Source organism: Tachypleus tridentatus, chromosome 6 (genome assembly GCF_004210375.1).
Source record: "Tachypleus tridentatus isolate NWPU-2018 chromosome 6, ASM421037v1, whole genome shotgun sequence".
NCBI lineage: Eukaryota > Metazoa > Arthropoda > Merostomata > Xiphosura > Limulidae > Tachypleus > Tachypleus tridentatus.
Window position 1 is genome coordinate 89,826,418 of NC_134830.1, and position 22,049 is coordinate 89,848,466.

At 33.5% G+C, this 22,049-nt stretch overlaps 1 protein-coding gene across 1 annotated transcript in view; it reads right to left on the reverse strand.

Annotated features, from left to right (window-relative positions):
• Positions 1–21,833, reverse strand: part of LOC143253009 (uncharacterized) — a 52,678-nt gene extending 30,845 nt beyond the window's left edge. Inside the window, exon 1 of the mRNA XM_076506045.1 lies at positions 21,643–21,833. The gene's annotated coding sequence lies outside the window, so the exon portion shown is untranslated. The remainder of the gene's footprint in view (positions 1–21,642) is intronic.
• Positions 21,834–22,049: the final 216 nt, after the last annotated feature.

Genomic DNA, 22,049 nt, shown 5'->3' on the forward strand with positions numbered 1-22,049 from the left:
ATAGACTACATCTTTTCCCAATTTTTATATGAACATTTAAAATTTCGTAGAATTTCCAATATTAAGGCCGCATGTTTTTCTATTTTTAGAGATATATCTAATTCAATTCTTTAAAGCATTTTTGAAAAATTTGAAAAAAAAAACTTAGTACTTTACGTGTATAAGAGGGAATAAAATTTTATGTATGATATATAAGAAACACCTAGCGGAGTAAATTTCAGTTTTGTTTTTCCCAGGTCCTGTCTACACGATGATCATAGAACTCACAAACGTTTATGCGATATTAAAGTTCAGAAAAAGCTGTAAATTATGACACAGTGCGAAGCATTACCCTCTAACGTTGTAATATACGTTATTTAAAAGCAAGCTTCTTTGACTTTTAGTATCGTTGTTGTTGTATACTGCATTTTAACAGCATCCACTAATGGAAAATTTAACACCGTGTATTTTAAACTATATTCCTTCTTGCACGATTTAACTAATCGCAAAATCGCTAAAAACGTATTCGTGCAAAAGCGTTTGAACTGCTTACATGTGGAAAGGAATGAAATGTAATATATCTTTACATGTCATGTTTTAACCGTCTTTGAACTTAATTCTTTAATTTGTCTTTACAGTCATTGTTAGAGAGTATTAAACGTATTATCTTAAATGTCTAACCCTTTTGGCAACGGATAACTCCTTTGAAAGACTGGTTCTTTCACAAGTAGAAACAATAATGGAGAGAAGGCGTTGATGTTAATCATTTATTGGCTCGATATGAAAAAAATAAAGTCGTTCTGCTAAAAATAAAACTTATACACATTAAATGTATATACATATTTGAGAATTAATTGAGTATAAATAAATAGTTTATTAAATATTTTATTGTTAATACAGAATATCAGTATGAAATAAATCAACATGCTTTATTATCGTGTATATTTCAATAAAGCAAAACAACATTTGCATAGTAAGTTTTCGATTTGGATTTCTTGGACATATCTGACTTTACTGTAAAACAGATTAGATCACACATCGTGTTCACGGTAGCCAGTCATATTTCAAATAGTTCCCCACTGGAACAGCGTTCGATTCCCCTCAGTGGTCAGCATATAGCCCGATGTAGCTTTATCATAAGTAAAACACACACGCGCGCGCTTGAAAGTTTCATTGACATGTTATACACTGCTGGCCAAAATCTTCAGGCCAATGAACATAAAGAAAAAATATGCATTTTGCGTTGATTGATCAACCACTTATTTGAGTAGAGCTTCGAAAGATGAAAATAAGAAAAAGGAAAATAAAAATAAAAAAAATTTTAGCGTTTAATAGGAAAAATGTGAACACTATGAAATTAGCCTAAATACTAGCTGGTCAAAAGTTTAAGACCACATTGAAACAAAGTGTTAATCGGTAAACACGTAACGAAATTTAGTCATTTGTGTTCAGGCATTAGTGTTGTCAACATCTCCAACTGACATCTCCTGTGTTACATTGGGTAAAACCATGGCAAAGGATAAAAAGGTGACAGAGTTTGAACGTGACAGAATTGTCGAGCTGCAAAAGCAAGGCCTCTCTCAACGTGCCATCGCTGGCGAGATTGGACATAGTAAAACTGCTGTTGCAAATTTCTGAAAAGACCCTGAGGGATACGGAACGAGAATTTCAAGTGGTCGGCCCAAGAAAATTTCGCCGGCGTTGAGCAGGAGGATTAGACGGGTTGTCCTGCAAGACACCAGCCGATCGTCAAACCAGATTAAGGCCCTTACGGACGCAGAATGCAGCTCAAGAACAATAAAACAGCATCTACGAGAGAAAGGCTTTAAAAACCGTAAACGTCTTCAAAGGCCACGCCTCGTTGTACACCACGAAACAGCTCGGTTAAACTTTGCTGAGAAGCACCAAACATGGGACGGATTAAAATGGAAAAAGATATTATTCTCTGATGAGAAAAAAAATAAACTGGATGGTCCAGATGGCTTCCAACGCTACTGGCATGATAAAGATAACTCACCGGAGACACTTTCTACATAGTGGAGGAGGTTCCATCATGATCTGGGTTGTTTTCTCCTTCCATGGAATAATGGAGCTTCAGGTTATACAGGGCTGTCAAACAGCAGCTGGCTACATTGGCATTTTGGAGAAAACATCCTTATTGACTGAAGGCCCTCGCTTGTGTGGAAATAATTGAATCTTTGAGCAGGACAACGCTGCAATCCACAATGCCCGCAGAACAAATTACTTTTTCATGGCGAATAACGTGATTCTTTTGGACCATCCAGCGTGTTCGCCCGAATTGAGCCTCATTGAAACTGTATGGGGGGTGGATGACAAGGGAAGTCTATAGAAGTGGACGTCAATTCTAAACAGTGCACGATCTTCGTGAAGCCGTCTTCACTACTTGGAATAACATTCCAGCCAGCCTTCTGCAAACGCTTATATCGACCATGCCAAGGCGAATGTTTGAAGTTATTCGCAGTGACGGCCATGCAACTCACTACTAAGACCTCTTGTTGGACATTTCCTACCCTGTTTAGGACGTTTTTGGGTATGGTCTTAAACTTTTGACCAGCTAGTATTTAGGCTAATTTCATAGTGTTCACATGTTTTCTATTAAATGCTAAAAAGGTTTTTATTTTTATTTTCATTTTTCGAAGCTTTACTCAAATAAGTAGTTGAGTCTAACAACGCAAAATGCATATTTTTTCTTTATGATCATTGGTCTTAACATTTTGGCCAGCAGTGTATATACGAGTATGTTTGTGTTAAATACTCGTTCCCTTCGAAATGTTCACTTCCTAATGCTTAATTCATTTCATTTCGTGGTTTTTCAATATTAACATTGATTTTCAAACACGTTATTTCTTAATCGGTAAATACATGCGCTTGGACAACGTTTTATGACTTATTTTGTTAAAAATATGTGAATCCAACACTTCAGAACAAAAAATATAGCTTATAGATAAATTAAACAACTTCTGAGAAAGACACACTTAAAGTCACAAATATATTTATATACAAGGAATTATAATGATTATAATGTACTGAATCATCGCTTTTATACCCTATAGCCATAATTCCTGTAAAAGTCCCTAAGTTTGAAGCGTAGGAGAGTTAGGTTTGTCTTAATTCTGCATATCACACTAACAATGCGAAATAATATAAATAAATAAATAGCACGTTTGTCATTAATAATCATAATGCGCAAAACTATTTTAAGCATTACAGCCAAAAAATATATTTCAATAAAGACTCGATTTGTTACCTCAATAACTCTCTTCTCAATATTGTTCAACCACGAAGATGCAGAACACAGGGGATTGACTTGACTGTGTTCCTCTCGTAAAAACATAACTATGACAGGTTAAATTAGCATCTTACAGGCCCGGCATGGCCAACGAGTTATAACGCTCGACTCGTCTTCTGAGGGTCGCGGGTTCGAATCCCCGTCGCACTAAACAGGTTCGCCATTTCAGCCAACGGTCAGTCCCATTATTCCTCGGTAAAAGAGTAGCCCAAGATTTGGCGGTTGTTGATAATAACTAGCTGCCTTCTTTCTAGTGTTGCACTGCTAAATTAGGGACAACTAGCGCAGATAGCCCTTATCTGGCTTTGCGCGGAAATTCAAAACAAGCAAGTGTCTTACAAGAGCTTACTTGGGCCTCCCTCGGCTATCTTTGTTGAGAGAGATTTTGAAAACAAGGTCAAAGTGGCTTCATAGAGCTAAGAACAAGATAGTGTATTTCACAACACCGTGTTTGGTGTAGAGGATTTGTTGGCAATATTGATCTTAATTCCTCATAGTCTAGAAAATATTGGTCGATAATACAGACTTCATACATTGCTAGAAGCTCAAATATGTATTAAAAATTGAAAGAAAAATTACATGAAAGCTCTTTTAGAAAAGCAACCCAACAAACATGCCCTTCTTGCTCATATATCGGATGTTAAACACTAAATGGAGTATATAATTATTTACAAAATTCATACAAATTGTTATTCTCTCTTATGCTCTTTTCAGCTTAATGCTACATGAAATACGTTGCTTTAAACAATTGTGTGTTTTCAGTATTGAGTATTTAAAGTAAAATAATCATAGGTTCAAGAAGGAAGCTCCATATAATAAAAACAAACACTATACTAATTTAATGGAAACTATTTTTCGTCCAATATGAGTGTTTATTTTACCTATTGGAATCAGAAATAACGATACGTTTACCCAACACTTTGCATCTAAGTTGAATAATGAAAATAAGACACTTACTAATATAAATACATTTTTGTTTTTTCTTTTAAAACTTGTTTTAAAAGTTATAAAATTTCCCAATAAAACCAAAAATGAAAAGTTGTTTAGATTTTTGATCTTACTATTGCATGGGATGTTTGTGAGCGTTTCAACTGTAGTGGAAGAAATGCATTCTTTATGACATCAAATAATACTGTCTGGTTTTATAGCTAAAAAGACTAATACGCCTGTGAACGTCTGGTTTACTCTACCTGTTTTCTACCTGCTGATTTTAAAATGAAGATATTTCACAAGCTTTACTAAAGACCAGATATTGGTGTTTGAAAATTCCGCATTATCTACTTGCTAAGTTGATTCGTGTACAAATTCTTCTTTTCCCAGACTGCAAAACATATCAGTAAACTTCATTCAGTAATAAAAAGAAGGCAATGTGTCCACTGAGAGCTCATATTTCACATTTTCCGGTTATAGACATTTTCGATAGTGAAAAACTGTTTCAAGCGACCAAAAGTAGTTAAGTTGAACTGTGGCTCGTGAAGCGTAAGTTTCTCCTGCCTGGCTCTTCACAGATACGCTGCTTGTGTATTTGAATCGCGATTTTTTATTGAATAAGAGAAGAAATGTTGTTCCTCTGTTTGTAGGCTTCTTTCCATACAACACTAGATCCATACATCCGCTGGGAGGTTTGAGTTTCTCTTAAAATGTTTTCTTTCATTCGCTTAGCACAATAACAAAAATATTTACAAAGCAGACTATCCCTCATTGGTGCAAAGCTAGAAACCGGCTTTCGATACCCGTGGTGGGCAGAGCCTAGATGGTCTATTGTGTAACTTTTCATAAAAAACAAAGCAAACCGTGTTTATTAATTGCACAAGCCCATACAGTGAAAATAAATAACACGTCAAAACTGAAGAGAAAGGCGTTATAGTTCATAACTGTTTAGAGATCATATATCTTTAGACATAGAACATATCGAATTTAATTGTGTGATTAACTTTTAAAAATATCACTATAACCAATCACTTGAAATGGAACAATCTCCACTTATAGACTTTGAAAACAAATGTAACTTAACTGACATTTCACATGATCGACAACAATGTGTACCGCACATTTAAATTGCTCTTACAAAAACTTGATAGTTGGCTAAAAGTATGTATTGCTGATATTTTCAGAGAGAAATAATCATACAGTAAAATTGTTAAGAAGTACAGAGTCAAAAGAACAAACACAAAATTTTAAAAAGTAATCTTTTTTGTTCTCCGTGAAAGCGAAAAACCAAACTGAAGAACACGTAGGACAGCAAAGGACATCTCACTCTTGTTAAGCTTGGTGGTAGTGCAATCGACTCACAATTTTAGAGTCGCAGGTTCGAATCCCCGTCGCAGTGAATATATTCGCTATTTCAACTATGGGGGCGTTATTATGTGACCATCAATATAACTATTCATTGATAAAGTAGCCCAAGAGTTAGCGGTGTTTGGTGTTGACTAGTTGCCTTTCCTATAGTTTGTCACCGATAACTTAGAGATGGCTAGTGCACATTGCCTTTCTGTAGCGTTGCACAAAATTCAAAAGAAACCAATCTATTTCTAACCCTAAACATCGCTCTCATTCTTATACCCTTTGTTCAACTACAAAGAAACACATTGCGATAAAGCTGAACATACCTTCTAAAACTTTAAACAAGATTATAAACCTACCAAAATTTCAGTCACATCTTGAAATTTACAGCTACTTTACTGGGGAAAAATGTTTTCTCACAAAATTGCCAGAATAAACATCATTTTAATATATGTAAAATGGATGGTAGATGTACTAAAAAATCAAAAGATACATTGTGAAGTCTGGAAACTTACAACCAGGCTGAATCAGCATCAACATTGACCTACATCACAGACGACTTATCTCGCCATTTCTTTAACTCGCCTTGACAATAGAACAAGATGTCGGGTCTTAAACTTAAATAACGATAATCTCGTGTACAAAAGATGGTTTAGCAAAGCTGAAATATATAGCAAAATACACTTATTTTTTACCAAGATAATAAAATGGTACATTTGCATAACAATGGTAATAAATTTGCCAAAATTACAGCTATATTTTGCACACTCAACAACGAAACCGCTGGTGAAGACAAACCATCACTATCCTTTGCAAGCACTGCTATCTCCCTGAACGAAATACTAAAGTACTTATGGCTAATTGTTGGCAGACAACTCAACTCCACCATCAATTTTAACGCCATTAATACAAAAGCTATCAAATATATCGATTAATTAAAAGTTCCAGAAGGAAACAGAGCTGAAGAACATCATCTAATCAACGTTTTTTTCACTCCATCTTGAATTATACACAATAGATAATCAATATGAGTTGCTAGATAACACTAAGATGAGGAGGATGGCGATAGTTCACTTTGAAGCCTCTTCATTCACAACTATTCAAGCTTTGTTATACCTCACAAGCCTCAGCAGCATCACAAATTTCTAACAATGTTTATAAGAAACATTCTTCACTATGACTATAAAATGCAAATATGCATTCATTAATTAACCCAGTACAATTTTAAGTTACGACATTCTAGATCCAAGACGACTTTATATACAGAAACTAAATATACACAAACTAAATAAGAAATTGACTAAAACTCTCTTCATGAGAACGCGATGGAAGGACAGGTGTTATACAGCCACAAATCAGGTAATTTATCACAACCTGATCTCAGACTTTTCCGTATGGATTAAACATTTAGTACACTGGTATTTTTAGAAATCAGAATAGTCAGAAAAGTTTACAAGATGGTAGAGTATGAAGCAGTAAAATTCTGATAGCACTTATTTAAAGACTATGTTGAGCATTCATCTGTCATCATATCCATATTTGGTTCCTACACCAAAATTAGTGAGAGATCTGGTTGAGTATACATAATATCACAGAGTAATAACGTTGTATTGTACATAAGGTTGATGGAGCATTCAGGCTTTCCACAAATAACATAAGGATTAGAGATAGAATCCATAAACCAAGTTCTCCTTTAGACTTTTGAAAGCAATGAACCCACAAAATGGCAGTGTTATTAACATTTGTGACTGACTCACAATCAGTATTACTTAAACTTCAGAATGGTTTGTCTTTATAGAGATGGCAGGAAGCAAAGGAAGTGCACGCTAAAGCCATTACCTGGATATCTGTATCAGGCCACGCAAGGATAAAAGAAAACGAGGAAAATGACAAACTCGTAAAAGAAAGCCCTTTATCAAATCCAACACAATTCTACTGGCTGTATATCGATGTCTTCTGCATCTGTAAAGTAAAAACAACAACTATGAAGAGTTTTAATTAACATTCAGAGAGGAGGCTGCTGAAAAATGATGTATAAATAGTGTAGCTTGGAACAGCAAAGGATGGAGAGAGAACAGTGTGTAGCAGAAATTGACTGGTAACTACAGTGAAGTAACTAGTTGTCAATCACATGAGAGGTTAATATTATGTAACTATGAGAAGCATCGTTTTGGGGAGGGAATCAGTAAGACAACATACAGCCAAAAGATTATTGCGAAGATCAATAAAAAGAACAACTTCTGTCTTTCTCTTCCTGCTAGGTAATCGATTATCAGCCCAATACTAAACTTAACTCTATTTTATAAAAACAATTATAAGTACATTTTGTGAATGAAAAGCAATTAAGTATGATTTTTTCTATATATTCAAAAGTACTGCTATCATATGATTGCTGAAATGTTAAACATATATATTACACAATATACATGGACATAAAAATAACCATGCGAATTTATGCATGTTTAGAATTCAGACTTGGGATCTTTCTTACTAGAATTTCCTGTTATGTTTTAAAATCGGGGTTTCTATTGCACTATTTCTTCTTTATGACTGATACTGGGATCAGCTGAAATGTTGTTACTCTAGCGTAAAGCTATTTAATGGGATACTTATGTCCAATCTACTGCAAGGAATCAGGAAAGCTAAATCTGAATTTTTAACATCGTAAGTTTGTAAGCTATATTTTAGTTAATTTAAATAATTATTTTAAGAATGTCATTAGGGAGCGAGTGATGTTTGTTAGTTTTTTGCTTTTTTGTTAAAATCCTCCAGGGCCAGATGAGTTAAGGCGTTCGACTTGTAATCTGAGGATTGCGGGTTCGAATCTCCGTCGCCCCAAACATGCTCGCCCTTTAAGCCGTGGGGGTATTATAATGTGACGGTCAAACCCACTATTCGTTGGTAAAAGAGTACCCCAAAAGTTGAAGGTGAGTGATGACAACTAGCTACCTTCCCTCTAGTCTTACACTGCTAAATTAGGGATGGCTGGCGCAGATAGCCCTTGTGTAGCTTTGCGCGAAATTAAAAGACAAACAAATAAAATCCTGCATCAAATAGTGATATTTTCACGTATTTCTTTCTGAAACAAAGTTTCTGGGATTGATCTGTTGAGGTACTTGTACTTAAAATTTAGTCTTAGGAGTTAAATCAGTGAGATTTGATGTTGTTTTATTTATAAAAATATGTTTTACCTAAAATCAAGGTGTTATCATCACTTTTTTGCGATATTTTAATGCAATTTTGCTCGATACTGATTTTTAATATATTCACTTACTGTTGGGTATATTTCTTCGTAGAATCTAGTTAAATTAGTTGATTTGCTTTGATATTTCTAATTTAATTGATGTTTAAAACTTTAGCTTAAGATTTTAGTTCATTTATTTAAATTTTAGAAGTCCATTAACTCTGTTTTTTATCGATCTGTATTTTGGCATTATTGTCCCAGTTTGGTGAGAACTTTTGTATTCAATGTATTTTTATTTTTATATTTGCAATTGCTTTTCAATAGGTCTACACTTACATGTTATAAATTCAGATGCTTTGTAGAATGACGTTTTATCAAAAAGTAGTGTAAATGTTAAAGTGGCATATATACATGTGAAAAGCAAACTAGACGAAAAAATGAGCACTTGTCAAATGTAGGTTTACTTAGAAATCTAATTATAGTGAAAATCTTATTTACTACAGAACAGGTTTTCTTGTAGCTCTGTGTTAAAAAACAACCTTTCAAACACGCAAACTTTCAAACACGCAAACTTTCATTTGGACTGATTACAATGCACAACCTCCCACTCAGCAAACCCTTATAATTACACACTCTTCCCTGTACGCCCATTAATATAAATCAATGTGTAGTGTGCATTAAAGACAGGCTGATTACAACCCCAGTTATTTCTTATTTGTTAAAACTTTTATTTTGACTAAGTATGTAGAGTGATAGAAAGAAGATAGGAGGGTAAGAAAGTTAGAAAATCGAATTCTTTTTGTAATCAAAACTACAGTAGTCAGGCTCAGTTAGAGCTTGTCTTCATCGAAAAATATATTAACTCATCAAAAATTTGTACCTCCAACGTTAACCTTCCCCCCGTGTCACAGCCATAAGATCCAAAGTTTATAAACACTAAAATCCAACTTTCGATGCCCATAGTTGGTACAGCATAGCTAAGCCATTATGTAGTTATGTGAATTCCTATAAACAAACAAAAAACCTGAAAGTAGACCTCTTTTGTTCAAATGACTTTCACGTTATAAACACTCTTCAGATAGAGTTCGCATTGATCATGTCAGTCTGCAGCATAACATAAGCATAAACAGAAATGTCAGTATCTGTTAGTTTCGCATTTTCCAAGTATAAAAGGAAGCTCGTCCATTAGACGTATATGTATATTACGAGCGTGGAAGCATTGTGATTAATTTGGACAACACAAATGGTTTCAGAGGTGATCCCATTAATCAGGAAGGGCACTTTGTATCTTAACTCAACTCGTTACAAGGTTTTGTATTTTTTATCGGTACTAGCAGATAAGCCTATAAAATTTCTATTCTTAGATGCAGCTTATCTCCTACAAAAATTATTTATTTGAATGATTTTAGGTCTGTTTTTTGTTTGTTTGAAATTAAGCACAAAACTACATAATGGGCTGTTTGTGCTCTGCCCACCACGGGTATCGAAACCCGCTTTATAGCAGTGAGAGTCCGCAGACATACTGCTATTCTACTTTAGTTCTGAACCTGATAAATCCGACAACACTCATCAACCAACTCTTTGCTGGTTTCAGCTTCATTTGCCCATCCCTTACGGTGCTTAATTTGCAATAAAAGAAATATTACACATACTTCAACATCGATTTATGCGTTTCGTTCGTGATACCTGATGACTATCCTCAGCACGGCCAGGTAGTCAGGACACTCGACTCGAATCCCCATCTCGCCAATTATGCTCGCCCTTTCAACCGTAAGGAGCGTTATTATTGTCGATCAATCCCACTCTTACTTGGTAAAAATGTATCTGTAGAATTGGCGATGGATGATCATATCTTTCACTGCTAAATTAGAGATGGCCAAGTAAACAAACCTCTTAGCCCTCCAACCTCCGGTATGTGTGGGGACTTACAGTGTTAGAAATCGAATTTCGATACTCATGGTGAGCAAATCATGGATAGGCCATTGTGTAGCTTTGTACTTAATTATAAACAAACAAACACTTCCTTTGTTTCTGACGTCAGAAGGCAATTCACTCTGTGACAGGTTTATTCATTCGTAAGTAGAAACTTTAATACGATATTACAACTTTTCTTTAAACATATATGTGTAAATAGACACTTTCTGAGATCGGAATGAATTCATAACAGCGACACATCTTAGTGAGCCATTACTTTATTCAACTAAGCTACCGTAACTGGAAATCTGTAAATCTCAGTTTTCACTATACTGTGTGATTATTAGGAATAAAACTGATAGAACTCTTGAACCATTTTAGCAGGATTATAAAACTCATATTCTATTATTTTTTTCTAGTCGGTGTGAGGATTATTAAGTAATTTTATTCAAAAATTTTTACAAATGAAGTCTCTTAAAATTATAACTTGTAACAAGAAAAGGAAAAAATGGTTTGAGTTTCTATGTCTATTGATATAAAATAACTCAAAAAATCATTGCTCTCTTAACCATAACATCAATTAAAACAAAAACTACACACCCGAGACAAATCGTATTATACTTTTACAATAGGTATCACGCGAGTAAAACTGAAACCCAATTTCCATTTTTTACTTTTTCAGAAGAAAAATCATATTCGTTATTAAAGATGTGTTTAAACACATATTTTCTTTACAAATTATACTTAGCCCTACTAAGTTTTGAAAAAAAAACACACCAAAAAACAAGCAACGTTTGAAAGCATAAATATCCAAGCTATGTCAAAATGCACTTTTATTGCAATAAACATCATATATTATGAATTCCTTTTTCTGAGTTAAGGCTCTTATGATAAACTTTGAAAAATCACCTTAAGCCTAATTATACTTTTCGTTGATTAGGGTTAGATGAACTTGACGTGTTATTTAATGTAATCATCTTTAAAGCAATAGCCCCTAGAGTATATTTTTTTGAGTATAATTAGTTCGATCTAACTGTATATTGATTTGTTTCTAAAGTTTTTATGATTGCCCATTTTATTAATATTCTTTTCTATTTTCAAAATATATGTTCCTAGTAAATACTGCATAAATGCTAAAGTTAAAACATTTTTATTCAGACGAACTATTATATACATTTTGACATTTACGAAAAAAAGCTATATGACCTTTCTAAAATAATTTGATTGTTACTATTAATATTTTATTTTATTTTATACTATTTTATTTTGTATCAACGATGGACATTTAACACATAAAATGAAATTTTAAGTTCAAAATCTCCTGCCTTTTCGACAGCGACATCTATCTTAAGATAAAAATTCATATTCACATACTATAAAAAAGTGCTCGCCGACTAAAACATTTATGCATAATTTTAGCTACAATGTGCTCAGTTATTTCTCTGGAATGTGTCAAGCACGCACAAACGCAGAATGCAACATGTACTGAAGAGGAAGTCCCTCCAACAACGTTTATATGGACGAAACAAAGTCTGACAAGTTTCCTGGAAGAAATTCCTTTTGTCTAGTTTATCTTCTGTCAAAATAACATCTTCTGTGAAACCAGTGACTTTTATATATTTCGAGTATTCATTATCCTCTGAACCTTTTATATTATTATTTTAATTTTTCTCCGTTCTTGATCTTGAAGACATTAAAAAAAAAGAAGCACAATCTACGATTTTGAAATTCCACACGGTAATTCTCTCTTACCACAATACCTTACAATTTGGCCTTTTTCGTAGATAATTTCTAGGTATGTGTGTTGGAGATGTGTAATTAAAATCGAACTCTATTACGTTTATTAATTTTCACCTACAGACTTTTCTGTTATAACCTGCTAACTTTTGACTTTTTTTTTTTTTGCAACTTGCTTAGTTATTCTGATATTTTCGAAGTAAAACAATTCATTTTAGCAGAGTGTCTTTAAATAAGATTGAACAAAATAAATTTCTGTCGTATGTAGACAAATATAAGTGAAAGAGATATAATTGCCTTCAATTATATTACTTGATATACAAACATTTCTTAACATGTGTAATAATCATGAAAATAGACATACTTAACGTCGTTACTGTAGGAGCGTTATACACTTTAGTATGACTCTTCTGCATGCAATGAATATTTATGTAAATGGAACCTATTTTTTCGTTTCCCTTTACGTTCGTGACATGGGTAAAATAAGAAACGTTTAGAAATTAGGATTATGGTTAGGTATAAATAGTACTGATCGAAATTTTATCTTATAACTTATTGCTGTGATATTAAACATACGCTGTCAGTGTGGGTAAGCTATTTGAAGCAAACATTTGCTGAAAATCACGTGTGCTGTTAACGAGTTTTGATGCAAACGAAAGCCTTCCTGAGCTTTAAGTGTTTTGAAGTGTCATTGCTTAAACTTTCTAATTTGAAATTCATAATGGACTAACTTGGAGAATAAAACAGATCTACTGTGAATAATAAGTTTTATCATATTTTCTTAAGCCTATTTTACTTTTAAATTAGTTAGCAGATGAATAGTTTGTCAGCAGATGTAACCCAAGCCAGATTTTGTGAATCCAATAATAACGATAAATGCGTATGTTCAGCAACAGTATTAAAACTGGTATTACACGTTTAACGGAAGTAACATTATCAGGCTGGGTTATATATTCTGAGCTAAGCTAATACGTCTAAGGTTTTTGAAACAATTTTTTTGTTTGATTGTTTCTATAATGAAGATTTTGGAGAAATTCAGAGTTGGTTTGTGAAAGCTCTTAATGTAGGTATATGTAATAGATTCTAGAAAGTTGTGAAATCGGCCATTTATTGACAAACGACTCTCTTTTATAACACACTGTATCATTTTCATGTTTGTTGCCACATTTTGTTATGTATAAAACTTTACTGCATTTCCTTAGTTTTTCATTTTTGTAGAAGTATCATGTTTCCATATCCTAGCACGCGGCATGGCCAGGTAGTTAAGACGCTCGACTGGTAATCTGAGGGTCGCGGTTTCGAATACCCGTAGCATCTAACGTACTCGCTCTTTCAGCTGTGGGGTGCTATTCGTTGGTAGAAGAGTATCCCAAGAGTTGGCGATGGGTGGTGATGACTAGCTGTCCAATCTTACACTCCTAAATTAGGGACGGCTAGCGCAGATATCTCTCGTGTAGCTTTGCGCGAAAATTCAAAACAAACCATATTCTAGACAAAGTTCCAATAAAAAAATAATAATCACTTATTATATGAATTTTATTCATATAGTTACGTAATCACTCAGATTAATCATATTTTATGAAAAATATGTACCAGTTCTCATAATGCTACCATCATTGGTCATGTTATTTTTGATGGTCATGACTCAAACTGCGTTCGGCATTGCTGCTTCCAAAGTAAAGACTTCTACAAAGGAAGACGAGATAAAGTTTTGATCACATATCATAACAAACTTTCCATACACTTTCTATTATATACAAGAATCACCTCCCAATACCATGTTTAAGCAGAACAAAGGTAGAAAAGTATTGAATCTGCGAAAATGGATTTGAAACGTATGTAATCAAATAAGGGTTCTGTGATTACAGTTTATTTAGCAATTTATTTCAGGAACAAAAAGCCGTTGACTTCAGAGGATCTCTAGAAATGTGTGGACGTTTACCTTTAAAATTTTCGTCAGCTTTTGAACATTGTTTGTTATCTTCAACGACTCCAGAATATGAGCTCATGATTTTATGATATGGCCTTTAAGCAAGAAAACTCATCTTCGTAGCTAGAGACCTGGAACTGAATGGGCTAAGGTCTGCTATCAGAACTCGTTGCTGTCCAAAACTCAATTTACACGCTTTCCTGGGGTATCTGAAAACATCTTACTTTAAAATGATGTCTGCTCTTTATTTCTGCATCGTTAAACAACCTCGCTGTGCACGAATATTTATCTTATAAAAATATTTTTGTCAGCCTTAAACCACAAAACTACCTGTGGAGATGCTGAATTTGTCAAAAGGTTGGTAATGCACTATGAACCAAATGTGCTAAACATGTCGCTCGTCACTCGAAGTTATAAATCTACATCGACTTTTCACTAAATTACCAAATAAAAAACGTTCAAATAATGTTTCATTAACTTTCATAATTTGCTATCTCTGACTTGTTCTGCTTGTATTTACCTTACCTAAATAAAGACCATAAATTTAAATAAAGGTGATAACAGATGGCTTCAGAATATTTGGTATTCAGTTAAGTATAATTATTTCGCTCAAATCACTTTATTTACCATCTCATAATGAGACAAAAGTAATTCTCCCAGTGAATCAGCGGTGTGTTGAAGGGTGGGCACAGTGTAGATAATCCATTGTTAAGCGTTGCACTTTGTAGCAAAGTAACAAGTGATTAAAGTTTAAAAGGATATTTTGTTCGCCAATATAACTAAAATGCAACGAAATTGATTGATTTTCACGTTAAAACAATTTTAGTTGACAAACTACCGACATTACCTTGAGGTTATAATGTCAGGGTTGAAAGTTTGTCAAATAAAACATTTTGAACGCGAAGATTAACGCGTTTCGTTTTATATTAGTTACCATTTACGTTCACGCTTTAAAAATGACATTCCGAGTATACATTGTAATATATTCCATTGTTCTATTCGTAGAATTGTTTTTGTTAGGAAAATAGCACTTGGCCACGCTTTCCTCTAACGTTATTATGTTATGGACATTAACAATGGCTGGGTACACTTTTTCGTGAAGTTCGTTTTAATTTAATCAAATGCCCAGGGTGGTTTGCTGCATTCAAACGCGGTTCTGAAAATATAAACTCAAACGTATGAGCGTAATGAGCCTTCTCCTTTGTAATATTTAAGTGCTGCGGGATATATCATGAACTTAAAGAATGTTACAAACTGCAGAAATGGTACATAACTTACAAAGTTTTAAATAAGTACGGTGTATATAACAAATAAAATCGCAAAAACAATATGAACAATGTGACATAGTGAGAAAGACGGTAGTTACGTATAGTAAATATTAGCAAGCAGTAGTTTTGTTTTCTTTGGAATTTTGCGCAAAGCTACACGAGAGCTAATTTGGCAGTGAGAGACTTGAGGAAAGACAGCTAGTCTTTATCACCCACTGTCACCTCTTTGGCTACTCTTTTACCAACGATTAGTGGGATCGACCGTTACTTTATAATACTCCCGCGACTGAAAGGCGAGTTTGTTTGGCGAGACGGGGATTTGAACCGATAATCCTCATATTGCGAGTCGAGCGCCCTAACCACCCGGCACATTTCTCATTTCTACTTCCTGTAGAAAATATTTTTTTTCTGGATTTGGTGAACTAAATGACTCAAGTGCAACGTGGATTATCTATTAAAAGGAAATAAGAAATGACAATCCGAATTAAAATGGAAATATATCTTCAATTGACATAACAGTTACTAATCATGAAGCGAAACTAATGCATTCTCTATGTCAGTTACACTTAGCATTAAAAGTTTATGTGTGTGTGTGTTTTTTCTTGAAAGATACTGAGTTTTGAAAGGTTGTAATTTTAAACGTAAATGATAATTATCATTAATAAGCTAAATTGAAAGCTCATTGGGTATTAGTTATAATATCGGTTAAACTTATAAACCATTAGATTCTATACGGTATTAATATTATTGTTTAATCTTTGTTTACTAAACGTAATTATCGTTTATTGAGTATTATAAATAAATATATATATATACCTTTATTCCGGCAGACTTCAAATAGCTTCCATTTCGGCATTTCGTTCCAATTACCAATTCTATACTTAGAGTTTGAACACTATTTTAGGTTTAATCGTTCAAGAAAGCACGTATAATGATTAAGTATCATGTATCGTTTGAGAAAATTATCATACAAAAAACACAGAGTTTTAACATAGATGGCGCTAAAGATCAAAATGAATTCTCTTCTGTATGGGATTTTATTTCTAAACTTGACATTAGACATCATATTTCATATACTGAAATTATGCCTCAACTCCATAAATGATGTAAAACTATCCATTTGTTACATCAAGACGATATGCGAGCTCATAAATATTATAAAGACTAAACTGTTCCATTGCTGCCGAATAATAATTTAATTTTCAAAACAAACTCGCACCAAAAATGGTTTATTAAGCTGTAATAGAGTCCTTTATACATATAAAGTACATTAATTTTTGACTTTTCTCAGTCAGATGTTTCTTATAGCATTAAAGCTTGCCCATCCTTGTATTGGTAAAGTGGCAGCCTCAACTAGTAGTAGCATAAACAAACGACGAAACGTACGAAAGTAAAAGAGGGTTAAGATCTAGTTTAATAATAGGAGTTTTTACTAATTTATGTATATACTTTCCCTGACTATACGTAGGATGTGCGAGCTTTAATGAACGAAGAAAAGTAATTAACAGTTGAAGCCAGAACAGATTCTTACGGCTCGTGACATTTCTGAGTACCAACTGGCTGACAAAAGTGAGGACAGAAGTTCTATACAGTGCAATTATTGTGTACTGACGCGAGGACATATTTTGGTGAAATATAAATCAGTACTTCTAAGGAAGTCAAGCGAAAACAAAAAGCCGTCAGAGTTGTGTTTTAGTTTCAATAAATCTATCAAGACTGAGTTAATGAAACTGCCATCATCACAGTAATAGCAGTATGTATAATTAATATCGAGTCTTCAATATACTGGTCGATTCAAGTGTATATATAAACATATTACTATTATCTCTGAATGTAATCACATATTGCTTACAATGCTCATCTTTCCAGTACTATCAGGTACAGAACGAAAGCTTTTCCTACTTCGCAAGTTAGATATTATTTTGTATAAGGAACTACAATGACGTTTTTGAGAGGTAAAGTTTTTGCCTTTTTTTTTATAATTTTTCACTATACCTTTCACCCCTTTCTGTCAATCCGGCTGCTCCAATGACTTTATAATGTTAAAACAACATTTTAAGTCCCTTTGCGTTGTTAAGTCTTCCTTTCATGAACCCAGAAGTATTACATTTGAAGAATACTTCAACCTTGCTAAGGTTTTACTGTAGTAAGATTAATTCAGCTTTTACTAGGTTTCCAGTAATATGGAAACGAATTAGCTTCCTATTGATAAGACAATTTTTTAAAATGTTTTTCGGTCTAACGATATCTCTCTGTAATAACTCATTTGTAACTTTTGTGAAATAGCTGGCTTTTTATTTCGCAACAACCTTTTGCTTGAGATAGTTTAACTATTAATACCATACTAACAGAGAAGTTTCAGTCTTAAAATCACAATAAAGATGACATTAAAATTTTAACTTTAGATGTTTGTAACATTTACTTTTAGTAAGGTGAGGAAATTGTAATAGTAATACATTGTTAACAGCCCCTGTTATAACAAACAGAAATATAGAGGATGAAACTAATTGATCACTTCAGTATTTGTTTACATATATTACTAATAATTAATGATACAACTTAATCTCAGTACGAAAAAATAATGAAATGTCTTTTTTTCCTATCGAACTCCTTAATTTAGACAAGATAAAGTTTCATATTCTTCCTTGAAGCCTTGTATGCATATGTTTTTTTTAATTTTTTCTTCTACTGAATATCTTGAGTGAGTGTTTTAAAACTGTCACAGAAGAATCAGAAACTTGCAAGTGAAAAACTGCCGAATCGTGTAATGACTGCTATTGCTCTGATTCATATCTAATACACCAGTGGGCGCGTACAGTTCCTCTCTCTATGTAGTTAATCCTAAACAGGGAGTTAACATTCAAGTAGACATATTCTCGTTCACATCGCATTACTTATTTTGGTTTCGGACTGGGCGTGGTTGAGTTGTTAGTGTATCCAGATTGTGAATCCCACTGTTATTTGAAATGAATATTACAAAGAATGGTGAGGGGTGCTGTTCATCATTTGTCTTCTCTCTAGTCTATGAGTTAGGACACAAATGTTTAATATCGGTGGTACGTTAAAATGTTCATTTCGACAGAAGGATTAACAACTCGTAAATAATATATTGCAGAATCGCGTAGGGTCTGCTGTCTTTCTTGTTCATACCTAATCACCTGTGCGTGCATACAAGTATTCGCCTACATATAACTGATCTTAGATCATGCCTTACCATTTAACACACACGTTGTCAGTGAAATAGAATTATGTCTTTTGCTGAAAGCAAAACTACTTGTTTAAATTTATATTATTATAACGCTTATAAAACTAGGCACCAGTAATGTCCTAGACGAAATGTTTCGTGAAACTTATGTGTTACTAGTGGCCTGGATGAAACGTCATCTGATGTTTTTCGAGGGCCATCTGCATTATTCAACCTTAGTTTTGAAATGCTAGACTAAATGGAAGGTAATTAGTTAACCAATACTCGTCGCCAACTCTTGGGCTACTGTTTTAATAAACGAAAACTAGGCTTAATTAGCTCATCATAATACCCCCATGAATGACGTGTTTTAGTTGAGCGCTCTAACTACCAGACAATGTTAGGTCGCGTTACTTGAAAACTATCTCTAGTAAATATTTAAAAGAAATGTTTCTTGAAAAATGAAATGTCACTAGTAACCTGAACAAAACATTACCTAGGTATTATTAAGAATCACAAACGAGCTTGGCGAAACGTTACTTAAACTTGAAAGTTTTAATGATCGGAATGAAACGCAATATTGAAATTGAGCGCCACTTCTGGGCTAAAATAAAAATAACTTGCAAAACTTGAATGTTACTGATGGCCTAAATTAAAACTTTACGTGATATTTAAACACTACCACTGAAATTTAAAATAATAAAAAGCTAGACTTGAGAAACTAGCTTCACTCTTGGCCCGAACAAAATGTTACGTGGAAATTTAACTCTTTTTACCAATGAGAAAGCCATAATATTCTTAAAACTTTACTATTAACATAAGCAACACGTTAAAAAAAAACACTGTTCAAAACACAAAAAGTACTCTTCTAATATGAAATAGCACTTAGCTTTTTCGTATTTTTATATTTTCTTTATGCAAGATATTACCTACTTTAGCCTAAAATTCGTTTATGTACATTCTATAACACAAACAAATCATAATAATCATGCATGTAAACTTATAACTGTATATTACACATAGCAGGGAAAGAAGCTGAAATCATGTTCATTAGTTTCTGTTCATTTTAATGTTTTGTTGTTTAGAATTAAACACAACGCTACACAATTTACTCTGCTCACGACGGGTATCAAAATCCAGTTTATCTCAGTGCAAGTCCGTAAACATGCCGCTGGGGGGGGTCTGTTTATTTTAAAACCTGTGTGTTACAAAAACTGTTATGTTCTACTAATAGTAACATATCAGGAGTTATTTCAAACGTAAGAGTAATAAGTAGAGATTACTAAGTGATTACATTTATAGTCCTTTACTAGTTTGTTGCAGCAGAAATAGTGAATCCCAGAATATATTAGACCTTAACATCAATGGATCACCGGTATGTCTGCGGACTTAAATGCTAAAAACCCTGGTTTTGATACCCGTGGTGGACAAAGCACAGATAGCTTATCGTGTAGATTTGTGCTCAAGTAAAAACAAGCAAATTTTTATTGAAATCCACCCTTTGATGAAGAAAAAAATTGACGTTTCGATTATTTCAACGTGCATTGTTTTCTAGAAACATAATAGAAAGGCATGTGTTAGGTTGAGCTATTTTCTTACGAAACAAGCACGTCATCTTTGTAACGTATATCAATCAGTACGATAAGCATAACTTACCATATTATGAACATCTGAACAAACACTTCATCTTTGTAACGTATATCAATCAGTACGATAAGCATAACTTACCATATTATGAACATCTGAACAAACACTTCATCTTTGTAACGTATATCAATCAGTACGATAAGCATAACTTACCATATTATGAACATCTGAACAAGCACGTCATCTTTGTAACGTATATCAATCAGTACGATAAGCATAACTTACCATATTATGAACATCTGAACAAACACTTCATCTTTGTAACGTATATCAATCAGTACGATAAGCATAACTTACCATATTATGAACATCTGAACAAACACTTCATCTTTGTAACGTATATCAATCAGTACGATAAGCATAACTTACCATATTATGAACATCTGAACAAACACTTCATCTTTGTAACGTATATCAATCAGTACGATAAGCATAACTTACCATATTATGAACATCTGAACAAACACTTCATCTTTGTAACGTATATCAATCAGTACGATAAGCATAACCTACCATATTATGAACATCTGAACAAACACTTCATCTTTGTAACGTATATCAATCAGTACGATAAGCATAACTTACCATATTATGAACATCTGAACAAACACTTCATCTTTGTAATGATCACTGATGCGAAAACTTTAACCTACCATATTGCTAAAATCTAAGTATAATGACCAAAAGATAATCCCTAAAAACTAATTTTGTGTTGTAATCAGATATCAGTATTTATTATTTCACTCAAATCACTTCGTGACAGATCTACTGTTTTTCTTTAAAGATGATAACACGTAACTTTTGCTCATTGTTTCACTTTTTTTTTGTAAAATTATTATTATTGTTATTCACACTGTATAGAAAACGTTTCAGAAATATATATACGTATATAAACTATGTATCAGTTAGAGAAACGACGTGTCTGCTTAATTAGTATAAACAGTTTTAAATTTTGTTGTTTCTCTTCAATAAAGCTATGTTTTTATTTTATAAAAATGATTTCCCATATTTTTTCCATTTCCTTCTGTTTGATAAAATTGTTGAATAACAGAAATGTGAAGTCTTTATTTGACAGTTAGGACAACTTTCTCTGTGTACTATACAAACAACTAGGGTGTTTTTTATTTTTCTTCTTGAGAATATTGTATCCACTTAATTAAAGGATATTTTAGAAACATGGAAATATAAATACTTTTAACCACCTACCTTCCTGTCAGTGCAGTTGGACAATGTCTTTAAAGCAGATGAACCGTTGTGTGAATCAGCAGAGGCAGCTCACAAGATGAAGACCTCTTCCACCGGCTTTGTTTTGAAGAAAACAACACTTGCACCCTGCTTATATTTCATACGAACATATGCTGATAAAAAACTTTCCTTGCGTCAAATATCAGCCTCAACTTTTTCGTCTTCACTGATTGGCTAACATGGTCAAATGTAGGTAGGGGCGGGAGTTGCAGCAAACACTGAGAAAGTGCGCATGCCTTTCTAGCCATATCAATGATGCACTTTATGTGTATTTAGAAATGAGAAACGTAAGATGAAGTATTGATCCACCACCACGAGAGGGCGAACATGCTGACATCGCTTCTAGTTTCAGTAGGTTTTTGGTAAGC